Below are 25,012 nucleotides of genomic sequence, written 5' to 3' on the forward strand. Positions count from 1 at the left end.
TGAATTTAGGGAGGTAGCGGACATCTGGCCTCATATTGCTACTTCCAAGGTTGATTTCGACAAGTTGAGTCGGCTGAAAGCTTTGTTGTTTCAAAAGCATGTGGCCCTTACATCTGCTAGCGAGACCTACGCACTTCAAGTGGCAAGGTCATCGGCGGAGATACAGTCCCTTTTGAATACTAACTTTCCGAGTCACTTCGCTGAACTTGTGGGACGTTTATTTAATGCATCCAGCACTGCTGGTATTGCTCATTTTTTCAAAGCCGTTGGTGTTGGTTTCGTTCACACCTTCTCTTCCATATTCGGTTTGATACCTTCGGCTATACACTCTATTTTCGGAAGTATTTTTGGGGGTTTCCCATTAACTTTGGCTTTATTGGCTGGAGTTTTGCTATTGTTACTATTTTTTCGCAATGGCTGTCCCGCTGCAACGAGATCCTGTATTGCTGCTCCCGTCAGCGCAGCTGTGTCGTGAACGCATGATGCAGCGTTTTGGAGCAACACTCCTGGCTCATTTGGAGTGTGACTGGTCTTTGGCATTCCGACCGGTTTTGGATTGTGTGCAACCCGTGTTTCGATGCCTTTGGTGCTCGTTTGAACATGCACTGGCTTTCTGTCTCTCACTGCAGCGCTCTCCAGTGGTTGATCTTGATCTGTTGATGTTCCCGATTAGGGCTCATTCCCAGACTTGTGCACTACGGTTGCGTTTGCTTCGTGAAGCGGATTATGAGATTCCCTTCCTGGAGGAAGATGGTTTTGTCTCTTTCCTTGGCACTACACGGGGTGCCGCCCTGAATGGTTTTGGGGCTTTGGAACACACCTGCTCCATGGTACTTTGTGGCGTGGATCTTCCGATATTGACATATCTCGAAGTGGAGGAGCTTCTACGTTCTATTGCTTCTGTCTGACAATTGGATTTTTTTTTTCCTCTCTCCCGACTAAATTGACACTATATTGCAATTCGCTCTATCGTCACATGTTTCCTAAATTTATGACTTTGTTGTCTTCTCATCTTGTCGAAATGTTGGGTTTAAATTTAGGTCATGTTTTTTTATGTTGTTAGAACCACTTGCTACCGACAAGGGGAGGGTGTAGTGTGGTCAGTTTTACGTATATTTTGCGCATTAGCTTCAGGCGTTAGGCCTCTGTGCACTTTGCCCTAAATATATTTTATTCCTTTGCTAACAGCTTAGAGCCTCTGTGCACTTTACTCTAAATGCTTTCTATTAGGCTTCGTACTGTTATTTTACAGAATAGCAAGTTCTACGGTGTTGTTTTTTATTCATATCACACTGTTTTGCCTACTTCAGCACTGGAGTTCTTCATAACATATTCACTCTGTGCTTTAGTCAAGGATACAGTCTGGTACATTGCCGATAGACGTGGTAGGAGTCTAGACTTGCCATTCCTGCGTAGGAACATTTTGTGATCACGATGACATGTTAGTTATAAAATCACTTCCTTGTCCCAATACATGCAAGAGGGAGATTCCGACCAGGGAACCACAACTAGACGCTGACTGCCTCGTTGCAGATGATGAACCAGATCACAGGCCTTTGCTCAGGTATGAGTGTGTCCGTCTCCCTAGTGATACAGAAAGGCAAGCTAGAAGCTTAACATGCTGTGCTCTAAATAGAACAAGCAGAGGGAGAGTAGAAACGGTTAGGAATTATGATAGCGTTATTCTTATGTTTTACTCTCCTGGTTACTATATCAATCCTACTATGTTGTATTGTTCTGGTTATTGCGGCTCACGCCTTAATATCTAAAATACAGTTGTTTTATTAAAACATTATATAAAACTTATACTGTCTTTGTCATTTGTATGTGAGACCATATTGTGAATGAGAGAGTTGGTTTGGATCTGAGTGACCACGACTTCCCTGAGAAGTTCCATAGATGTCATGCGCTCGGCTGCCCAATCATCTCTTCCCTGTGGGAGAAATGAGGCACTGCTAGTTAGCCGGAGCAACAACCGGATTTAGGGTGACAGAGTTCCTTACGCGTGGGTCAGACTCAGTCCCCCACACCGTTATCGATCCTGCTGCCTAGAAATCCAGTAGTCTCATTTAGGATAATGAGAGCCCACGCGAAAATACCGATAGCCCAAAGTCTACTCGACCCTGATTAGAATGCTTCCCTACCAGTAGGAACACTTTCCTAAACCTAAGTCATCTCTTCATGTTAGTGGACTTGGCAAGGTCCTCAGGAGTGACTCCCTAGGTTGCTTCCCTATATATCGAAAAAACGTTTGACACCCTGGGGTGGGAGTGCCTGAAGGTGGTCCTCCAAAACTTGGGAGCTGGGTCTTGCTGCTTTATAACATGCTGCTAGCCAGGATAAAAACGGGAGCCACCATATCAGCCTTATTCCACATTGGGCGGGGCATTCGGCATGGCTGTCTTCTCCACTGATCATCTTCGCACTAACCATGGAGCCCCGGTATTATGTCCTCTGGGACAGGGCTTCAGACTCGGGTATCTGAGTCAAAGATTGATGGCACATCATCTCCGTCTGTGCCGATGACGCACTATTATATACCTCCAGGCTGATGCAGATAATATCTCACACCTTATAGAGCTTCTCCAATGCTTTCAAGAAGCATCTGGGATCAGGATAAATCATAACAAATCTTTGCTTTTGCCACTGACAATGACTACAGAAGTACAAAGGGGGACTCCTCAGCACTCCCATTCCGTGGAGTTATGACTCATTCCATGCCCTTTTGGACTGACCTACAGCTGTCTCCTATGGGCCACATCACCATCTCCAAATGCTAGTGCTCCCCAGGCTATTTCTTTTCCACCATCCCTGCCCAGTTAACCAGGGGGTTCTTCATGAGACATCTTTCATTTCTGATGACACTGATATGGGACAATGGGCAGCGCTGGGTGGCACTCTCCAAATTGTATGCCCCTCTGTCTGAGGGTGGCCTAGAAACCCCCAATTATGAATAATATTATGCCGCGGTCCAACTGCAATGGCCGGCACACTGACTGACTGGTTCCAGTATGTCAGAGTCGGGGAATTGGTTCAGGGGATCATCCTCACCAAAGGTGTGAAGTGGTTGCTAGGCCCTCAGGCGCTCTTTCCCAAGGGAAACAGTAACATCCTTTTGTGGTTATCCAGAACCTGCTGGAACACTTACACCTCAAAGCATCACAGGTGTACACCCTGTGCACCTACCAAGCCCCTTTGGGGGATGCCAAGATGCCCTACACTCTGTTTCCAGAAGGAGGTGACCCAATGGAGAGAGGTGGGCCCCCCTACGTGGGGGACCTCTTCAGTGACAAGGTCCTGTACACATCAATGGGCCTAATGGGGTCCTACAGTGTCCCTCCCCTCCTTCCAGATTTATGCAGCACTCACACAACACTTCCACCAGGTCTGGCACAGGGGGCATGATGAACCTGTGAGATCCCAATTCTTGCAAACACTACTTATGCATGGGGGGTGAGAGGCGAGGCAAGCCATTGCTTACTTGTATAGCACCTTATGCAAGGACAATGCCATACCACTGCATACGCTCAAAACGTACTGGGAGACAATGCTGAGCATGCCACTAGGGAATAGACAATGGGAGCAATGCATAGGGGTGACTAAAAGTATCACTACTAATGCTAGACTGAAATACACCTGCATCACACTTACCTCACCCACAAACGGATATCACAAATGCATCTGGATGCTGGAGATACATGTCCCCGCTGTGCAACCACAGAGGTGTATTTATATATATATATATATATATATATATATATATATATATATATATATCTATATATATATAGATATATATATATATATATATATATATATGGTATGGGGCTGTCTCTCCATCGGTACATATTGGGATGAGCTACTCACACACATTTTAGACGTATTGTGGACCTGTCTGAAAAAGGACATACTACATTGAATACTTGGCCTCACTACGCGCCCCACTGAGCATAAATCTCTAAATAAGTCCATTGATCTGGCCCTCATTCTTGTCAAGCGATGTATAGCCATGGGTTGGATGCCCCCCTCCTATACAATTATGGCTTTCTGCCTTATGCTCTGGCATACTGGCCTGAAGTGCTATGCAGAGTGTCCGCGAGTCACAGAGGCCTCTCTGCACCTCCAGATTGGGTGCGGTGCCTATCGGCAGTGGAGGCCAAATCCGATGAAAGACTACCCTGAGTTAATGGTGCCCTCGCTTTGTTTACTTTGGTACAGTTCAAGGATGTTTGTTGGCTCCATGAGGTGCTAAATGTTTTACCTGTGGACTCACTCCGTCCAGGTGGTGGAGACAACTCTAGCTTATTGATGCGTAGGGGCACATGTACGACCCCGAGTTCTGCAACTTACAATTTGCTACTCATTTGCGAGTAGCAAATTGCGAGCCACAAAACCTTATCTACAACAGTGTACTTTACACAGTTTGCGAATCGCAATGGGGTCGCAAATGACCCACCTCATGAATATTCATGAGGTAGGTCGCAATTTGCGACCCCATTGGGAATGGCCGCTCGCACAGGGATGGTGGCCTGCTGGAGACAGCAGACTACCATGTCCGTGACTGCTTTTAAATAAAGCATTTTTTTTTTTTTTAATGCAGCCCGTTTTTGAAAAAAAAATGAAGAGTTTTCTTTTCATTTTTCCAGAGCAGGCAGTGATCCGTGAGACCTGCCTGCTCTGAAAAAATATTTTGCTGCCATTCACAAAGGGGAAGAGGTCCCAGAGGGACTCTTTCCCGTTTGCGAATGGGTTAGCACAAGTTTGGAACTGGTGCTAACTGCGATTGTTTTGTGACCGCATTCACGGTCACAAAACAATGCTACATCTCGCTGCGACTCGCAGTTAGGAAGGGAACGCCCCTTCCTAATTTTGCGATCCGGTAAATAGATTCCCGAATCACAAAATAGGGTCTGTACATACTGAAATGTTTTTTTCCTGTTGCAAACGGTCGGATTCTGCGAATCGGGCCGTATGCGACAGGAAAAATGGTACGTACATGTGCCCCTACGTATTTTAACCATGTAAGGTATTTTAAAATGCATCTTCTTCATGGCCCTAGAACATATTTTCTGTCACATTTGCCCTTGATGGCAATTTTTTTTACAGTTTTTTTTTTTTAAAGTAAATGTTCAATTTGACTGTTACACTTTTGCTTTTCAAGCTCTGCCCTTCGGGACTCCACCACCTTCTTTTAAGTGTACAAAAAACTGGTAGCGCAGTGCTGTTGCACCCAAGGCCCTGGCCAGTGCATATTTAGGAGCTGCACATAATGTGTCAGTGTGTTGTGGTGTTTACAATTTTAGAAGCTGTGAGCACTCTTCTCAGTGCATTATCACCCTAGAAGCTAAAAAGCAAAAGGTTGATCCAAATCTCCCTCCCTCCTTTTCGGATAGTCAAATTCCGTCTGCGAACACATAACAGAGGCATAACAAGGAGATCCAGAACTGCCCCAGTGTTTAGGAATTGTGCAGGACAAATAACTCATTCAACATCCTGGTAGCAGTAACTAGAGATATAAAGGAACTCTTTGAGGTGGCGGCTGATGCCAGACAATCTCAAGAGGGGTATTGATCATGGATGACATCAATCGAGGTTGGGGAACAACTCTGGGTTTCCTTACGGCTCAGGGTAGGGAACATTTTTCCAACTGGAGGGAATTATAAGCAGTTCTAGAAACTCTCAAGTAGTTTATACATCTGCTATAGGGTCTTGAAAAGTTACTACAACAGACACAACGGGGATAAAATCACACTGAAACCAACAATCATGGACGCTTTACTTAATGCGGTTCCAATTCCCATGACATTTTAGATAGTTTGGAAGTTGTAGTCCCAGTTTGGCCACACATGGGTTAGGTTGCACTTCTGAGCCACCTAGCCCAGTGTCCACTATGGACTTTTCATCGAAGCTGTGTGCATTGTTAGGCCCACCCTCGCCTCTTCTATTATACCAGAGGCTTTAACTGTTTGCTAGGAGGCTGAAAGGAGGGACCATTACAAATTAGGTCGCTCCTATTCTTTAGCAACTTCTGTTCGGGAGGCTTGCAGAAGTTCAAAAGGCAGGTGCTACAGTCTTCCCTGGTCAACCGTTGTTTCTTAGTGTTATACCCACTTTTTACATCCCTGTAACTGTGAAACTCATTGGGCCTTACAAGTCCCAGTGGACAGTGTTAAACCAGGGTTGGCAGTATGAACCCTCAAGGTTCTGTGGACTTTTAAGGTGGTTTGTGCTCCTCGAGTGCCTTTCTAACATGGATGAGTTTACATCCCATCTTCTGTACTAAGATGTTTACTTTAAGAATGTCCCCTGTGAAATCTTGTACTTCAGCTTGGGGTTACCTTTGTACCTAAAGGTTCTGTAGTGTGCAACTACTTTGAACCACACATTTCTGGCTCTAAAGTCCTTCTTTACTTCAGTTCATACACTTGGAGAGTTGGCTTCCTTTGGTGTAAAACCTCCTTATTTGGGGATTTTTCCTGATAGGATTGTTGTGTGATTGGGATCTAACATTTCACTTAAGGTGGTGTCAGTCTTTCATTCCAAACAAGTGATTGCTTTACCTATTTTTTTCCAAATGCAGCTAAAGAATTTTTTGCTCTGAGTTCCTGCTGATCAAAATGTATGAGGTTGGGTCCCCATGTGAATGATTTGGGCAGGGGGGATGACTGAAGGGTATGGGGATCATTAGATCAGTTCAAGGGTGCTTTTCTGTAGCTCGTAATTCACACTAAATTTGAGATTTATGAAAGAGCAATGACATTAAACAATAAAAGAATTGACCAAAAATACTACTTCCCATAATTGGGTGCTGTGGGCTCCAATGCAACACCACCTGCTGTACTAATGATGGCTGTAGCCCTGAGAAGCAAGTTATCTCCCCTTCTTCTTTCCCTCCTTCCCTACCATGCCTGAACATCACTTCAATCTTGAAACAAGCGCTGTCTCTTTGAAAAGGAGCTACCACATGTTGCCCCTCTTTTTGCACAAAGGGCACCATCTGCCCTAATCCTAGCAAGGAAAATGAGCCCTCAGGCCCACTATTTGTAGTAAAACATTCATAATTGTGGTGCAGTGGGCCCCTGGGCAAATGTGTCCCTGCACCTGTTTCACTAATGATAGCTACTGCCTTGTGAAGCAAGCTGTGCCTCTGCCTTCTGTTAACAACATGGCTCCCCTCTCACAACATTCCTCTTCCTCTCATCGCTCATCATCCCTCTCATCTCTCTGATCCCTAAATCAAGTTGTCTCCGCTGCTTCATTTTTCCTTTCCCTTGCGCCATTGCTCTGAGGCTCAAATAAATGCTGGTACAGCAAGGGTGCCCTGGGCCTCTAATGCAGCTACAGCACTAATGATACCTATAGCTCCGAGAAGCAGGCTGTCCACTCTGCCCACTCAGCGGGGTCATCAGTGCTAGGCCAGATGCTCAAAGCAGGATTTCTGCCTCTGTTCGTAAAAACCACATAGAAACACACCTAGCCTCCCCCACCCCTTGTTGCTTTGGCTCTGTTCTGTGAGGAGTAATTGTGACCAGGGCCATAATGCAAGCAATGAAAATGCACACTCATGTTGCTTTTCTGAGTAAGACTATGAAAACTGACGTCCCAGTAGCCTCTCACTGAGGATACAGTGAAGGAGAGAGAAGGATAGAGAGCTAAAGAAGAAACATGCCTTCTCACCAGGGTGGTTGCTACCTGAAAGAAATGTGAATGGGTGCAATTGGTTAATTACCAAATATAAAGGCTTCTTTGGAGCCTCTAAAGGTTATAAATAATGGTGTCACTAGAAGCTTCATGGTGGGAAATATTTATTCTTTTTGAGAGGTAATATATGTTTCCATTAAAAGGAGTGTACTCTTTTAATGGACATATATACAAATATTTGCACTAGATTTAGTCTGAATGCTTATTACTAAAATATATATTTTTAAAGCACTTATTTTATTATAAACACTGTTTTGCAGCAGCTTGTTTTATACTGTGCAATACAATTTTAAAATAATGACATTCAAAGGGCTTTCTGTCACAGACTGGTTTGTTATAGCACTTGTAGCAAGGTGAAATTATTATATGGTATGACTAAGTAGTCGTACCATGGAAGACCAACACAATACCCAGTAGCGAACCTCAGATTTACCTTCATCAAACCCTAGCTCAGTCCTGGTAGTGTGGCAAAGAGCAGTCAGGTTACTTAGAGGAACATGTGTAAAGCATTACACATTACCAACATGGACGCTAAGTAAATGACATGACTTGACAGAATCCTGCACCAACTTAGAAAAATTGATTCAAATTTAATCTTAATGTAGACACCAAAATGAACTTTGTGTCTTTTGTACAACAGGAGTTGTGAATTTTTACGTCTTTAGAAAATACAGTACTTTGTAGATTTAGAGGCCTTGCACTGAAGTCACCTGGGAAGATAGCAGTGTGCACTTGGATACTTGTAGTGTGAGTTCTGATGAACCCACAGGAAATTCAGGGCCACTTTGTAAATATGGCGTGCCTTAGTGTAAAAAAAATGACACTAGGGTGGCACAAGGTGGTGCTAGAGGCTTGTACATATGCCCATTAATCTTCCCCATTCCGAAAAAAGTGAGACTAACTTTGTGTAGTGTACTTTGGTGCTCATTTAAAATGCTCTAATACAATTAGGCTAAGTTTGCCCTATAGAACATAAAAAACACCCCCAGGTTATTGGTGCTTACCCTCCTAAATTCACATGACCTGTCTCTTCAAAATGTATAGAGCATCTTTCTTCATTTTTTTTTTACCAACATGCGCCTTCAAGTATATTCCCAGAATGTATTTTAAAAGGAGAGGCTGGTTATTTAGCAATCTCTTGCTGTAGACAGAATTACTATTACTCAATGAGCCCTGTATGGTTTACAAACGTTCAGATCTTCTAAACATTGATTTGAAAATAATATTTAATTAAAACAGAAGCGTCTGTCTTTGTTCCATGTGAAACCGGAGCATCCACCTTTTATAAGTCTATGTTAGGCTTTCATCATAGTATGCAAAACAGCTAACAAGGTTGCGCACCACAGCTCGTGAAACAGCAGCACGGCTATCTCACCCGTTCATCTTTCTGAGGGTGATAGCATGCATATAAAACATTTAGGGCTCTCATTTTCCCCTCGCTTCTCTCTCCTTTGTTATTTAAGATCCAGACACCTTACTGAAGTTTGCTTATTTTTATATACATAGAGAACAGCAGTTCTGAACATTTAACTTCTTTTTCAAGTGGCTTGAGGACAGGTTCCAAATCCATGTAATGCTGATGAAATAACTAGCATTGGCAAAGCCAATTGGTCTGGCCTATGCAAGAGCTATTGGCTTTGCCAAAGTGTGTTAACCATGTTGTACATCAGCGTGGCTGCTGTTCAGCATGGCTAAAAGTTGGTGGGGTAGAGGAAAGTGGCATGGAGTGTCATAGAGTAGAATGGAGAAGAGTGGAGTAGAGTGTTGTAGAGTGGAGAGACAGAGCCTGTTGTGATTTGGAGTGGCATAGTGTGGAGTTGCATAGAGTGGCATAGAGTAGAGTGGACTGGTGTAGAGTGGATTTGTTTAGAGTGTTTTAGAGTATAGTGGCGTAAAGTGCAGTGGTATTGAGTACAGTGGCATTGAATTCAGTGACATACAATGCAGCATCGTAGAATGCAGTGGCGTAGATTAGATTGGTGCATAGCAGAGTGGAGTGGTGCAGATTGGAGTGGCCTAGAGTGCATTGGTGTAGAGGGCAGTCACATAGAGTAAAGTGGTGTAGAGTGGTGCAGAGTGGAGAGCATAGAGTTAAGTGATGCAGAGGGCAGCAGCGCAGAGTAGAGTTAAGTGGCATAGAGTGGAGTGACGTAGAGTGCAGAGTAGACTCAAGTGGCATAGAATGCAGTGTCCTACGGTGGTGCAGAGTAGAGTAGCATAGAGTGGTTTAGAGTAGAGTTTAGTGCTGTACAGTGCAGTGGCGTGGAGTAGGTGAGAGTTGAGTATTGCAGAGTAGAGTGGCATAGAGTTCAGTGGCAGAGAGTGCAGTGTTGCAGAGTAGAGTGTCAGAGTGCAGTGGTGTAGAGTGGATTAGTGGCATAGACAGCAGTGGCATAGAGTACAGTGATGCAGAGTAGAGTGCAGTAGCAAAGAGTGCAGTGACAGAGTGCAGCTGTGTAGAGTGCATTGGCACAGAGTGCAGTGTTTAAGAGTAGAGTGCCATAGAGTGCAATGGCGTTGAGTAGATTGTTTCAGAATAGAGTGAAGTGGCATAGAGTGGAGTGGTGCAGGGTAGAGTGCAGATGCATAGAGTGGCATAGAGTGTAATGATATAGAGAAGATTAAAGTGGCGTACAGTGGATTGGCATAAATTGCAGGGGCATAGAGTTGAGTGTTAAATAGTAAAGTGCATTGCCGTAGAGTGTACTGGCATAGAGTGCAGTGACATAGAGTGCAGTGTTGCAGAGTGGCATAGAGTGACGTTGTGCAGAGTAGATTGGTGTGGCCTACAATGGAGTGGTGTAGAGTGTAGTGGTGAAGAGCGCAGTGATGTAGAGTAGAATGGCAAAGAGTGCATTGGCATAGAGTAGAGTGGTACAGGGTAGAGTAGAGAGGTGCAGCGTGAAGTGGTGCAGAGTGCAGTGGCATGGAGTGGTGTAAAGTGGAGTGGTACTGAGTAGAGTGCAGTGGTGTGGAGTGGTGCAGAGTAGAGCTGAGCTGTTTAGGGTGAAGTATTCATGGTGTGTAAGCACACTGCCATTACAGAAAACATATTTGCAATTGAAATAACCATTACATTTGCACAGACATACTGTTTTACTAATAAAACTATTCAGTACACAGACAAAAATATATGGAAATTGCATCAGCTAGTGTAATGATTTGTTTTGATCATATTAAAATATGTTACCAACACACTTCAGAAATAACAAAAATGTGCTTCATTTGTGTTCCTAATTCTAATATATTCTGAAATACTTACACAGTTCCTTTAAATGTTGTGTGATAGAAAAATACCTCGGTCTTTGAATGCACAGCAAATGTGATGAGACAAAATCAAGATTTACAGACCGGTTTATAGAAAAGAGCACATGGAAGGATTCTGCAAATCAGGTTTGGGGAGGGGAAGGTACAAACTCAAACTGGGCTGACTAAAACAAATAAAGCTAGCAAATGGAAAGCAAGAAAATGTGAGTTACAAACCGCAAAGTCAATGGCAAGCAATGGGCAGAATGCATTCCTAGGTCAGTTTTCTGGAAGGCCCTAGGATGTCTTTAACAAACCAGACAGCTGTGTTATCTGGTTGCTTGCGACCTAAAAAAAGTGGGCAAGGTAGTTAATGGCAAAAGCTCAGAAATTAAGCATTTTGCACATGAATCACAATGTTGACTGGACATAATACACAGAGCATATTTTTGTTTTTAAAAAGATAAATGATACCAGTGGCAGGTAGCGTGAGGCAGTGGTCTGGGTCACTTACTATTCATTTGTATTGTTTTGTTCAGGCTGGGCATGGTAGGGATCTCCTGCTGATGTTTTACTAATCACTGCAGGGGTGTTACACATACACCTGCATCTTCTGCTATGCAGGGGGGGCAACCCTTCAAGGGATCCCCCAAATCAATCAAGGACACCCCAAGATCACTGAATATCTGTGATTAATGTGAGGTCGAGGGGCTCCTTTTCCCATTCTGCAGGAGGGCACCATCATTTTACATTGCACAGCTGATTCACTGCTTGCCAACAGTGCCCAGACTCTGGTTTGCCATGGGCTGCTGAGCGGTGACTCTTAATTGTTGATGGTCTGCCACTGAGTTTATTGGCCACTTCCACCCCTTCTTGCTGCTGCTGGTGATAGCTGGACTGGGGAGAGGCATGTGTATTCACGGGTCAGGCTTCTTGCCCGTCACCTGAATCACCTGTTTATGTACTAAATTAGAAATAAAAGGGCCTAGAAGGGGCGAGTGAGAGAGTCAAGAGGACGAGAAGTGGGGAGAGACAAGATAATATATGCAGCACCTGAAAAGAATGGACAGGCACCAATGACACTGAAATAAATTGATTTCAGCAAGTTTTTAGTCAAGCATAGGTCCCCCCTCTATAGGATGATGCTATGGGCCTGGTCCCGGTTCATCCATGTCAAACGTCGGCTCTATCTGCAGCCTCCTGCTCTATGAGGGGAGCAGTGCTCTCCCCATCGCTCTGGCTCACTGTACACTTACCCGCAGCAGTAAAGGACCCATCATAATGAAGTCATACATAGGGCAGATTATAGAGCCCATAATCGAAATGACAAGTGGAAAACGATCCAGTATTCCTGGTTTCCAATGTTATTCCCCAATGCAGGGGTCCATAACTTATATGCCTCTGCTGACGTTGCAAATTTCAGCCCCTGGCACCTCCTCACCATTTAAAGGACCACTTCTAATGAGGTCTGATGTAGGAAGCTCAGGGTCAAGGTGGGTGTGGTAGCTGTAAATGGTCAACAGGGAGCAGCTTTTAGGAGGCTAGTGAGATGTCAAAGGGGAACAAGGCAGCAGGGAGCCCAGGGCATGGGAAGTAGCACATGGTCAAGAGCTCAAGGATCAGTGCAGGATCCAGGGGTGGCATGCACCACAGACTCTGAAGAACAATGCAGCGTCAAAGGTGGAGAAAGCAGTGCAGGGTCCAAGGGTGGAAAGTAGGGCAGGGCCTGGGGTAGCACGACAGGGCGTGGTGGTTGCGAAGGGGGTGGAACATTTCAGGATCTGAAGGGTTTTGTCTTTTGTGCACAGCACAGATGTCAAAGGAGTAGGGCCAGTGCTTGATTTGAGCTGGTGATCATAGGTGGGACCCACTGGCACTCATTATTGGGGTCCTCCACTTATTTTTCCTAATCATGCTTTCACCCAGAGCATGGAAGAGAAGAAAACATGGGAGGGAAAGAAGCAGGAAGAGAAAGATAGAAAACCAGTGACAAAGGGAGAAGGTGGGGATTAAAAAGAACCTTCAAGAGTGAGATAAAGAGGCAGGAGTGTCTGGTGATGCGTTAAAGCGGCATGAGGTAGAATAAAGACGCCACAGAGTCGGCCACAAACCTCTGAGCAAATCTTTGGGCCCCGGCACTTATCATTCTACAAATTAAACACTGAGAGGAGGGCAGTGCAGGAAGAAAGTTGGGTAGCAACCATAACGGTTTTTGCAGGTTAATCCCACATTTGAGAAAAAGAGGAGGTCATTTTAACACGAGCCCAGCACTGGTGCGCCACTGTTAGCATCACCACCCTAGCAATGCAGGTTCACTTGCATCGCTTGTAAGTTTTTAGATTGAGAGGCACCTCTGTTATTTGTTACAGACTCAATACGTTTGTTTTCTTTTTAAAGTAAATTTCAGACACATATCATATATCATTCCATTCTTGGATCAAAATTTATGACAACATTATACAAGCCATTATTTCATATTTAAATTTTTCAAGAGCTAATCAATTATTTGTATCTTTATGCCCATGCCAGCGCGTGCTTTTTGACACTTGTAGCATTTTTTTTAAATATACAGCTAAAATAAAAAATAAATAAAAAGGTAATTATTCCAACGTAATGTCCAATTATTATTTTTGTTTCATGAGAGTGTACTTCAGACTTTACTCGCATATGCAACCAGATGAACAAAAGGTTTCTTTTTTTGGATCTCTCATTTGATCCATTTTGATCTGACTATTAATTCATATTATTGCAAAGCCTGGTGCAATTACAAAATATAAATTGAATACAATTGAAGAAAATTTAAAATATATATGATTTCTGAAATTCATCTTGTAAACTTAAATTGTCAATACTTACTTTTCTGTACTTTCTAGTACATGTGATATTTAAGTCAATAAACATACGGGAAAACTATCTCATAATCCTTTGTACAAAAATTTCAAGATGGTCAGAAAAGAACTTGAACCTAAAAATACCCAAACAGGTTCTTCCATGTAAATCTTCTAAAATAAAGTTTCCAGTAATATCACTTCATCACATAGAATTAATTTGCTAATATGATAAAGAAAAAAGATAATCTCAAACCGTCTCATTAGACCCATTAAGTCAAACTTCAATGAACATTCTTTTGTAATGATAATAATTAGAAAATATTATTTAATGATTGTAGGAAGTTGGCTCTGTATGTGCTATTTCAAAGTAAGGAATAGCATGCACAGAGTCCAAGGGTTCCCCTTAGAGGTAAAATAGTGGTAAAAAGAGATAATACTAATGCTCTATTTTGTGGTAGTGTGGTCGAGCAGTAGGCTTATCCAAGGAGTAGTGTTAAGCATTTGTTGTACATACACATAGACAATAAATGAGGTACACACACTCAGAGACAAATCCAGCCAATAGGTTTTGTATAGAAAAATATCTTTTCTTAGTTTATTTTAAGAACCACAGGTTCAAATTTAACATGTAATATCTTGTTTGAAAGGTATTGCAGGTAAGTACATTAGGAACTTTGAATCATTTCAATTGCATGTATACTTTTCAAGTTATTCACAAATAGCTATTTAAAAAGTGGACACAGTGCAATTTTCACAGTTCCTGGGGGAGGTAAGTTTTTGTTAGTTTTACCAGGTAAGTAAGACACTTACAGGGTTCAGTTCTTGGTCCAAGGTAGCCCACCGTTGGGGGTTCAGAGCAACCCCAAAGTTACCACACCAGCAGCTCAGGGCCGGTCAGGTGCAGAGTTCAAAGTGGTGCCCAAAACGCATAGGCTATAATGGAGAGAAGGGGGTGCCCCGGTTCCGGTCTGCTTGCAGGTAAGTACCCGCGTCTTCGGAGGGCAGACCAGGGGGGTTTTGTAGGGCACCGGGGGGGACACAAGCCCACACAGAAATTTCACCCTCAGCGGCGCGGGGGCGGCCGGGTGCAGTGTTAGAACAAGCGTCGGGTTCGCAATGGAAGTCAATGAGAGATCAAGGGATCTCTTCAGCGCTGCAGGCAGGCAAGGGGGGGGCTTCCTCGGGGAAACCTCCACTTGGGCAAGGGAGAGGGACTCCTGGGGGTCACTTCTGCAGTGAAAGTCCGGTCCTTCAGGTCCTGGGGGCTGCGGGGGCAGGGTCTTTTCCAGGCGTCGGGACTTAGGTTTCAGAGAGTCGCGGTCAGGAGAAGCCTCGGGATTCCCTCTGCAGGCGGCGCTGTGGGGGCTCAGGGGGGACAGGTTTTGGTACTCACAGTCGTAGAGTAGTCCGGGGGTCCTCCCTGAGGTGTTGGTTCTCCACCAGCCGAGTCGGGGTCGCCGGGTGCAGTGTTGCAAGTCTCACGCTTCTTGCGGGGAGTTGCAGGGTTCTTTAAAGCTGCTTCTTGAAACAAAGTTGCAGTCTTTTTGGAGCAGGTCCGCTGTCCTCGGGAGTTTCTTGTCGTCGTCGAAGCAGGGCAGTCCTCAGAGGATTCAGAGGTCGCTGGTCCCTTTGGAAGGCGTCGCTGGAGCAGAGTTCTTTGGAAGGCAGGAGACAGGCCGGTGAGTTTCTGGAGCCAAGGCAGTTGTTGTCTTCTGGTCTTCCTCTGCAGGGGTTTTCAGCTAGGCAGTCCTTCTTCTTGTTGTTGCAGGAATCTAATTTTCTAGGGTTCAGGGTAGCCCTTAAATACTAAATTTAAGGGCGTGTTTAGGTCTGGGGGGTTAGTAGCCAATGGCTACTAGCCCTGAGGGTGGGTACACCCTCTTTGTGCCTCCTCCCAAGGGGAGGGGGTCACAATCCTAACCCTATTGGGGGAATCCTCCATCTGCAAGATGGAGGATTTCTAAAAGTCAGAGTCACCTCAGCTCAGGACACCTTAGGGGCTGCCCTGACTGGCCAGTGACTCCTCCTTGTTGCTTTCTTTGTTCCCTCCAGCCTTGCCGCCAAAAGTGGGGGCCGTGGCCGGAGGGGGCGGGCAACTCCACTAAGCTGGAGTGCCCTGCTGGGCTGTGACAAAGGGGTGAGCCTTTGAGGCTCACCGCCAGGTGTTACAGCTCCTGCCTGAGGGAGGTGTTAGCATCTCCACCCAGTGCAGGCTTTGTTACTGGCCTCAGAGTGACAAAGGCACTCTCCCCATGGGGCCAGCAACATGTCTCTAGTGTGGCAGGCTGCTGGAACTAGTCAGCCTACACAGAGAGTCGTTTAAGTTTCAGGGGGCACCTCTAAGGTGCCCTCTGGGGTGTATTTTGCAATAAAATGTACACTGGCATCAGTGTGCATTTATTGTGCTGAGAAGTTTGATACCAAACTTCCCAGTTTTCAGTGTAGCCATTATGGTGCTGTGGAGTTCGTGTTTGACAAACTCCCAGACCATATACTCTTATGGCTACCCTGCACTTACAATGTCTAAGGTTTTGTTTAGACACTGTAGGGGTACCATGCTCATGTACTGGTACCCTCACCTATGGTATAGTGCACCCTGCCTTAGGGCTGTAAGGCCTGCTAGAGGGGTGACTGACCTATACTTGCATAGGCAGTGAGAGGCTGGCATGGCACCCTGAGGGGAGTGCCATGTCGACTTACTCGTTTTGTTCTCACTAGCACACACAAGCTGGCAAGCAGTGTGTCTGTGCTGAGTGAGAGGTCTCCAGGGTGGCATAAGACATGCTGCAGCCCTTAGAGACCTTCCTTGGCATCAGGGCCCTTGGTACTAGAAGTACCAGTTACAAGGGACTTATCTGGATGCCAGGGTCTGCCAATTGTGGATACAAAAGTACAGGTTAGGGAAAGAACACTGGTGCTGGGGCCTGGTTAGCAGGCCTCAGCACACTTTCAATTGTAAACATAGCATCAGCAAAGGCAAAAAGTCAGGGGGCAACCATGCCAAGGAGGCATTTCCTTACAATGATCCATTAGCTTCTCCTGACATTTTAGATAAGCTGATAGCTAATATTTCTTGTGTTGCAATTTTCAGTGAGAACCTCAGATAAGAGAATTACATTTAAGATAAATAAAAGGGTGTTCTAGTAGTGTCGTGACATGCATTTATAATAGGTCAGGGGGAGCATCACACGCTCCAGGAGGAGGGGAGCAGTATCCAGTATCCAGGGAAGCAGTTTAGGGACCAGGTTGTAGCAGGAAGCCCAAGGGGAACAGTGTAAAGTTCCTGGGAAAAAGCACAGGGTTCTGGGGGGTAAGACCAAGAGACAGTCTAGGAAGGAGCACTTCAGGGAATAGGAGGGAGAATGCAGAGTCCAAGGGGTAGCAGTGCGGGTGCTGGGGAAAGATGGGTCCTTGGGGAATCAGTGCCGGGTCATGGGCATAAGAACTGTGGGGAAGAGGGATTTATCCTCCAAATTCTGGAGTATGGGGCATATGACACAAGATACTCCCAGAGTTTGCGGAGGCAACTGGAGATTAAGCTGTGGCAGACAGAACATGTATGCTGAAGTTACTGCACATCAGGTCTCCTTGCGATGCAGTAACCTAAGAAGCAAACTCTGTGGGGGCTCTGAGACCACTTTGTTTCGTTTTAATTGCTGCCATGGAAGTGTTGAACCTACTAAAATCATGCGAGGCGAGTCTACAGCTTAAGGGAAGCTACAAAATGCTGGTTTATGTGCAGCATCATTTCAGACAGGCATGTGCTGTCTCTTTGTTTGATCTTTTGTGTCTATGGAAACATTCCAAACTAAAAGGCACTCCTTTAAATCTTAAGACTACTTGTATTTTTATGTGTGTAGTGTCGATTTGCTTTACTTTGTGATAATTGCATTTAACTAACTCCATATACAAACATTATTTGAATAATTGAATACAAAGTACTGATCTTTGGTGTTAAATGGAAGAAAGAAGTATGTAACTCTACAGACACTGAACTGCACAATAAGCAATCCTGGATTCAATCCTGGCCTTCCCACTTAACCAGATTTTGAGATCCATGTCCTATTGCTTTAATTCAATACATATAATTTTCCTTAAGCATCTAGGGCCAGATGTAGGTAGCTAAAAAATAGCGAGTCGGAAATTGCGAGTCATTGCGACTCGCAATTTCCGACTCGCACACTGGTATCCAACAAGAAAAAGTGACTTCATTTTGCGACTCGCAAATGAAGTCGCACCGCAGATTGCGAGTCCACTGTTTGCGAGGTCGCTTTTTGCGACCTCGCTAAAAATGGACACGCAAATTGCGAGTGGGTGTCGCAAATTGCGACTGTGCCGCAAATTGCATGCTGGTGCAGCAGAACAGTCTGGAAAACACTTCCTGGCTCTTGCTGATGACATCACAGCCAGGAAGTTTACAAATACACCTGAGAGGAGGGAGGACCACACCCTTTTCTCACTGCTGAGCAACCACCGGGAGGAACAGCAGCAAGAATGGAGGACTCTGGCAGGAAGAGAAAACTGAATTTTCAGAAAAGGAACTTGAGGTGCTGACAGACGAATGCTGCCAGCACCATGACCAGCTATTCAGAAGGGCTGCCCTGAGTGTGCCAGAGACTGAAAAAAGGCAGATCTGGAATAACATCCAGGAGAAGGTCAACGCCATAGGGGTGAGCCACAGGAGTATTGAGGAGCTCAAAAAGAGATGGTATGACCTGCGCTCCAGGACCAAGGAGAGGGTGGCAGAGCGCCTCCGGGAGATGAGGGGCACAGGAGGAGGCCCATCCACCCTCCCTCCACCCACACCCATTGAGGAACTTGTGAAACAGACCCTTGAGCCTGCGGCAGTGGCTGGAATGGGATAGCTGGACACGTCAGCGCCAGGAACATCAACAAGTGAGTACCATGAAACAAGCATGTACACCCATATCTGCCATACCCCCACCCACCCAGTACACAGCACCATGCACAACCAAATTAGCTCCATTCCAGACTTGCAACCACCAGCATGGTGCATTATGGGCAATGTAGTTCAGTAGTCAGCTGATAGGCAACAGTTTATTAGGAGGCATACAACAGATGTTAGATACTGACAGTGTGTTCCCTATGTCCCACAGGTCTCCCACAAGACATCCCCACCAGCCAGTCCGTCCAGGGTGCAGAGAGCAGCCAACAGGCAGCACAGGAGTCAGAAGCAGCCACTACAGGGCCCAGCACCACCCAACGACAGTCCCCTCCAGCTGCACCAATGGACATTGTGGATGTCGACACAGCACCCAGTCCCAGCCACAGTGCCATACAGCAGGACCCTGATGCTCCACTGCGTCGCAGACGCCGAGTCCATGTCCCTGCAGTGTCCCAAGAGGATGTAGGTGACTCTTCCATGTCCACCGCGGAGGCAGCCCTCATAAGTGGTCAGCGCCTGCAAACAAGGCAGATGAGAGTTATATCAGGGGCCATGCAATGCATGGAGCGGAATTTCACCACAGGGCTGGCACAGGTGCACACAGAGTTCCAACGCCTGAACAATAATGTCGGTGACCTTGCACTCTCCATCCGTCAACTCGTAACTGAACTAGTGTCAGAGAGAGAGAGTGCAAGGCGCCGTGAGCGGCAACTCATACACCGGTTGGACCGCATGGCTGCATCAATCGTCCGCCTGGCAGTCAACACCACAGGGCTGTCACGCCGTACAGTCAGTTTGCAGGTTGACTTGGGCCACTTTGCAGGGGATGTGGCTCGGGGACTGGGTCAGATTAGCCACGCTGTGGACATGATGGAGGCAAGACAGGTGGCTAGGGGCACGGCAGACACACCTCAAGATAGTGAGGAGGGCTCCACCGTCAGCAGTGCATCTGCCACGGACACAAGAGTCTTGAGGAGTGGCAGTGCACATCAGGGATCTGCTGACACACCAAGCACTAGCCATGCTGGGCGTCCCAGGCGGAGGAGTTGAGCCTATGCACTTGCGGACACTTGAGGCACATGAGGTGAATGTGGCCTCATTGCAGGTGGACATTTACAGCCCCTTCCCTAAAGTTCAGTTCATAATTACTTAGGTTCACTTAATAAAAGTTCTTGTTTGTTCCACTTCACAACTGGCCTCTTCGTGTGTGACATTACTGTGTGTGGTGACAGTTAGCACGTACCTTCCAAAGTATTGGTTTGAAATGTGGTCCCGTCTCTGTCTGCCTTGATTTGCAATGCTTTTATCCCCATGATGGCGATGTGGTAGCTCTTGCTCGTCATCCTCCGAATCTGGGTCTTCAGGGGTGAGAGGTAGCCCACGTCTGGTGGCAATGTTGGGCAGTATAGCGCATGCGCCAACTATCTTGAATGCTGTAATTGGGGCATACTTGAGCGCACCTCCACTTCTGTGGAGGCATCGGAATCTTGCCTTTAACAGTCCAAAGGTCCTCTCTATGGCATTTCGGGTCCTCCTATGTGCACTGTTGTATCGCCTCTCTTTCTCATTGCTGGGTGTTAAGTATGGGGTAAGTATCCATGGTCGTAGCGCATATGCACTGTCACCTGTTTGGCATAAATAGACAATGTTAGCAGGGCATAGATGGTTTCTACAGTGACCTGTGTGTATGGCTTCAGGGTGTATTCAGCAATACCTAAGAGATATCCATCTCCAAACTCCCCACGTTCTAGGCGTTGGTGTATCCCACTGTGCCTGAAAATGTAAGAGTCATGTGTCCTCCCTGGAAATTTGGCTACCATGTCAGTGATAACATAATGGGCGTCACATACCACCTGGATGTTCAGTGAGTGTGTACACTTCCGGTTGCAGAACAGATATTCCAGATTTGCAGGAGGGCATATTTGTATATGTGTCCCGTCTACACACCCTATTACATGAGGGAAGTTGGCAATCCTGTAGAATTCCAACTTGGTGCTGTTGATTTCTGCCTCATTCCTGGGTAGGTATATGTATCTGGACATGTGTGTGAGTATGTCATCTAAAAAACATCTGAATAACCGTGAGAGTGCACTTTGGGATACCCCACCTGCCACAGCAATGACCCCCTGATAGCTACCCGAGGCCACGAGGTGCAGTGAGCATAGCACTTGCACATGTGTGGGGATGGCGCTGCCGCGCACAGTCTGTCGTTGCAGCTGCGGATTGAGTAGATCTATTAATTCTAATATTGCTGCACTGCTGAGTCTGTATTTATCATAGATCTCCTCTGTTTGTTGGAATAGTGTCTGCCTGGTTCTGTATATCCTCTCCTGTCTCTGGCTCCTCCTCCTCCTCTGCTGTGCGGCGTGGACTCTCCTCCTCCTTGCTATCACATATATCTCCGCCATCTTGAGTAACCCAGGTGCCTTCTGGGTCTCCTTTTATACTGTGGTTCTGGTTACCACCTGCTCTGAGTTAATGGTAAATTGGGTGTGCAAAATGGGCTTTTTGCGACTATTCGCAATTTGCGAGTGGCTTTTTCATATGGTTTGCGACTCGCAAATTGCGACTTCCTATTTGCGGGTCGCAAATTTTGCGAGTCGGTAGTGGCTCGCGTCGCAATTTGCGATTCGGAAATGGGGTTTTTGCATTCCATTTCCGATTTTGCGGGGTCACAAATTACGATTCGGGCCATTTGCGACTCGCAAAACTTTGCTACATCTGGCCCCTAGTTTGAGAGCAAATTGAAGCACTTCAGTTCCGTGCACTCTACAAAATCTACACTTGTGCATGGTTAAGAGAAAATAATATTGTTTTATGTTTAATAATAATATAGGCTACGTAAATAGAGAACATGATAAACTGACATGTGTTGGGTAATTCGTGGCAAAGTTGTCAGGACATGAGATAGTCTTGAATGTTTCATGTCTAAAAAATATTCCTTTCAAGAAATGTCATTGATTTCAGTGATATAGGTGGTCATTCCGACCCTGGCGGTTTCAAACCGCCAGGGCCGGGGACCACGGAAGCACCGCCAACAGGCTGGCGGTGCTTCCAGGGCCATTCTGACCGCGGCGGTAAAGCCGCGGTCAGAAAAGGGGAACCGGCGTTTTCCCGCCGGTTTTCCCCTGGCCCAGCGCCATGGGGATTCCGACCCCCTTCCCGCCAGCCTGTTCCTGGCGGTTTTTACCGCCAGGAACAGGATGGCGGGAACGGGTGTCGTGGGGCCCCTGGGGGCCCCTGCACTGCCCATGCCACTGGCATGGGCAGTGCAGGGGCCCCCTAACAGGGCCCCACAAAGATTTTCACTGTCTGCTTAGCAGACAGTGAAAATCGCGACGGGTGCCACTGCACCCGTCGCACCCCTGCAACTCCACCTGCTCCATTCGGAGCCGGCTTCATTGTTGCAGGGGCTTTCCCGCTGGGCCGGCGGGCGCTCTTTTGGAGGGCACCCGCCGGCCCAGCGGGAAAGTTGGAATGGCCGCCGCGGTCTTTTGACCGCGGGGCGGTCATTCGCCGGCCAGATATTGGCGGGCGCCGACCGCCGCCCGCCAATATCAGAATGAGGGCCATAATCGTATGTATTTAATTGAGACACTGAGAAAGTATGAAAAATACATTTTTGTCACTTTAAAGTCTTTTATGCCCTGGGTACACCTTTTGGTGGCTCAGCTCGAGTTCTGGCTCTCAGAGTCAAACCTGATCCTCGGCTCAGATCTCCCCATGGATGTACGTGTCCGCCCTAGAAATGTGTCTCCTTCACCCTTGCCTGGTGGAATCCAGGGCAGCGGTTGCAAGGTTCGGGGGAGGAGTGCAATGGCTGCAGTGGGTAGGCACAGATAATCTTTAACTGAGTGCGGGTGATAGACCACGGATTGCCTGACAAACCGAGGATGGGAAGGTGTAAAATAAGACGGAGAAAGGATTGTGTGTAGGAATTGAAAATAAATGGACAAGGGAGCCGGGCGTTCTCTCAATAGGGAATTTCTGCCAAATGAAGAATTTTAGAGCATATTGGATATAGAACTTTTGATTAAAAACGGATAGATATTTAAAGCACGTTTGAAGGGTTAGTTGGAAGCTGTGTGCCAAGGATTTTGTATCTAAACCAGTGGAAACTGTACGGGTTGGTTGAGGGGTTCTCTGCTATGGACGTTTCAATAAGTCACAACAAAGTCGGCATTAAGGGCCATATGTACAAACACTTTTTCCCATAGATACAGAATGGGGAAAAACCTTTGCTACATCTGGCCCTAAATGTACTAAAGAAGGATGCCCTCCCTTAAAGAGAATGCTTAGAAAGTGTTCTGACAAATGGTGCATTTTAAAGATGGCCGGGCCAGTTACACAACTACAAACTGGGTCGGATTTAAAAGCGATTTAAAAGTGTATTTTCACAGGGGTTCTCCCCAAGGAGTTTGTGAGCGCAAAGCACATTAGTGAGAAAAGGCGCTTTAAATACCACTGCGGTATTAACAACGATTAAACCTGGATAGAATTTAAATATAATTTACAGGGAGGTTAGAGGTTCTCTCCCAAGACGTTTTAGGGAATGTTGTGGCGAAAGGTGTATTTAAAGTGACATTAAATACAGCTGGATGGGATTTAATCAACATTTTTTAAAAGAAGGGGTTACATGGTTTCCCCAGAAGAATCTGAGGATAAATCGGTGCCCTAAAGCACAATCGGAAATGTTTATGATGGATTTGATTGATGCTTCTATAGAAGTATGTGCATGGGATACTCAAACTTGGCAGGGAAGCTGTTTAGTTGCCAAATACTGCAAGCAGCAGGTACCTTCATGAGGCTATTCAAAGGTCAGAGTTCACTCATGCCCACAGGTAAGGATTCTGAATAGGGATCTATACAATAGGCTCCTGACAGATGTGGTGCTTAAAGATGCTTTAACTTTTTTCTAAAAGTGTGCTATGAAAACTCCTTCAAGTGCATTACAAGGACAAGCCGCAAGATGTTGCTAAATGCAAGAGATCCTAAATAAAATATAATTTCTATATTTAGGAAACAGAAAGAATCACTCCCTCACGCTCTGCTTCATCAGTTGAAAAGATGTTCATGTCACCGCCTTCTCAAGTGTCCTGTGTCTGTGTCACCTGTCGTGAGCTATTCTCCAAGATCTGTTTTCACTTGTGTTGTATCACCTATAGTTTTATTTTTCCCATTTATAACAGTATTAAAAGTATGAAAACACAAAAAAGCACCACCGGTTGTGGCTCTGAAACCGAACAGGGACGTAGCTTCAGGGGGTGTTTATGGTGTTACACCCCCCACTAATAAAAGTATTTTCTGGTGAATAGTTGGGTAATACTGCTTTCAGTCGGGTATGGCGAGGCGATTGTGGGATTTCACCAGGAATATTTACACACACAGAAAAAAGCACACTCTCTCTCTCTTTCCGTTCTGAAAGTCTTAAAAAATGTTTATTTTACAAAATGTTGTGTTTTTTCTCTCTGAGGACCTCTACCAATCCGCATTCCTCTACCTTCCACTGCCGCTTAAGCCCCTCCCATGCACCCTGCTTGTCATAAAATGTATTTTAACATTATATATCAACGTGATTGTGGGAAAGTATGAAGCTCACCCTCCCATCCCCCAATCTTACTGAACAAGCTACGCCCCTGCCTAACACCAAGTATTAGCTAAAGGTGATGCACACTCTCAAACCTTCCTCTCCACAAAAGGCTCACATTTACGCACCTGAGAAGTGACCACGTCATGCTTTACCCCCTGAGTCATGACTCTAGATCTTTTGGTACCAGAATGGTGCATTCTGGATCTTGTACCTTCCTGCTAAGGACTGTCAGCATAGACTATAATATGCCATCCTGCAGAGTCCTGTCACAACAAAGCCCGGCTGGTACAGCGTGTAATTTGTACCGAACGGCATGACGTTTGCCCCACCACAGGCGTCGCGGGTCAAGGTCCCTGCTGGTAAGGTGAATGGTGATACCGCGTTTAGGGCATGTTTAGGGCATGTTGCACAGCAGCACAAGATTTTAAAAAAGACCCTTCTATGACGTGCTCAAGGCTGGCCAGCCACATCATAGCACTTCTTTTTCTTGACTTTAAGCTATATTGCACAGTTCTCACTGCTATTCAACATGTCTAAAAATACATTGACAAAGCTAATAGATCTTGCATAGGAGAAACCTATTGGCTTTGCCAATGTTCATTTTTAATACTGAAAGTCACATATTAGTTTTCTGCAGGGCTTGACATCCAGTTGCACTTTATCTAACCTACAGTGTCACCATTCATGCAGGACTGTTGTTATGCGAATGAAGGTCATTTCCAATAGTGCTAGTGAGAC

Source organism: Pleurodeles waltl, chromosome 3_1 (assembly GCF_031143425.1).
Source record: "Pleurodeles waltl isolate 20211129_DDA chromosome 3_1, aPleWal1.hap1.20221129, whole genome shotgun sequence".
Lineage (NCBI taxonomy): Eukaryota > Metazoa > Chordata > Amphibia > Caudata > Salamandridae > Pleurodeles > Pleurodeles waltl.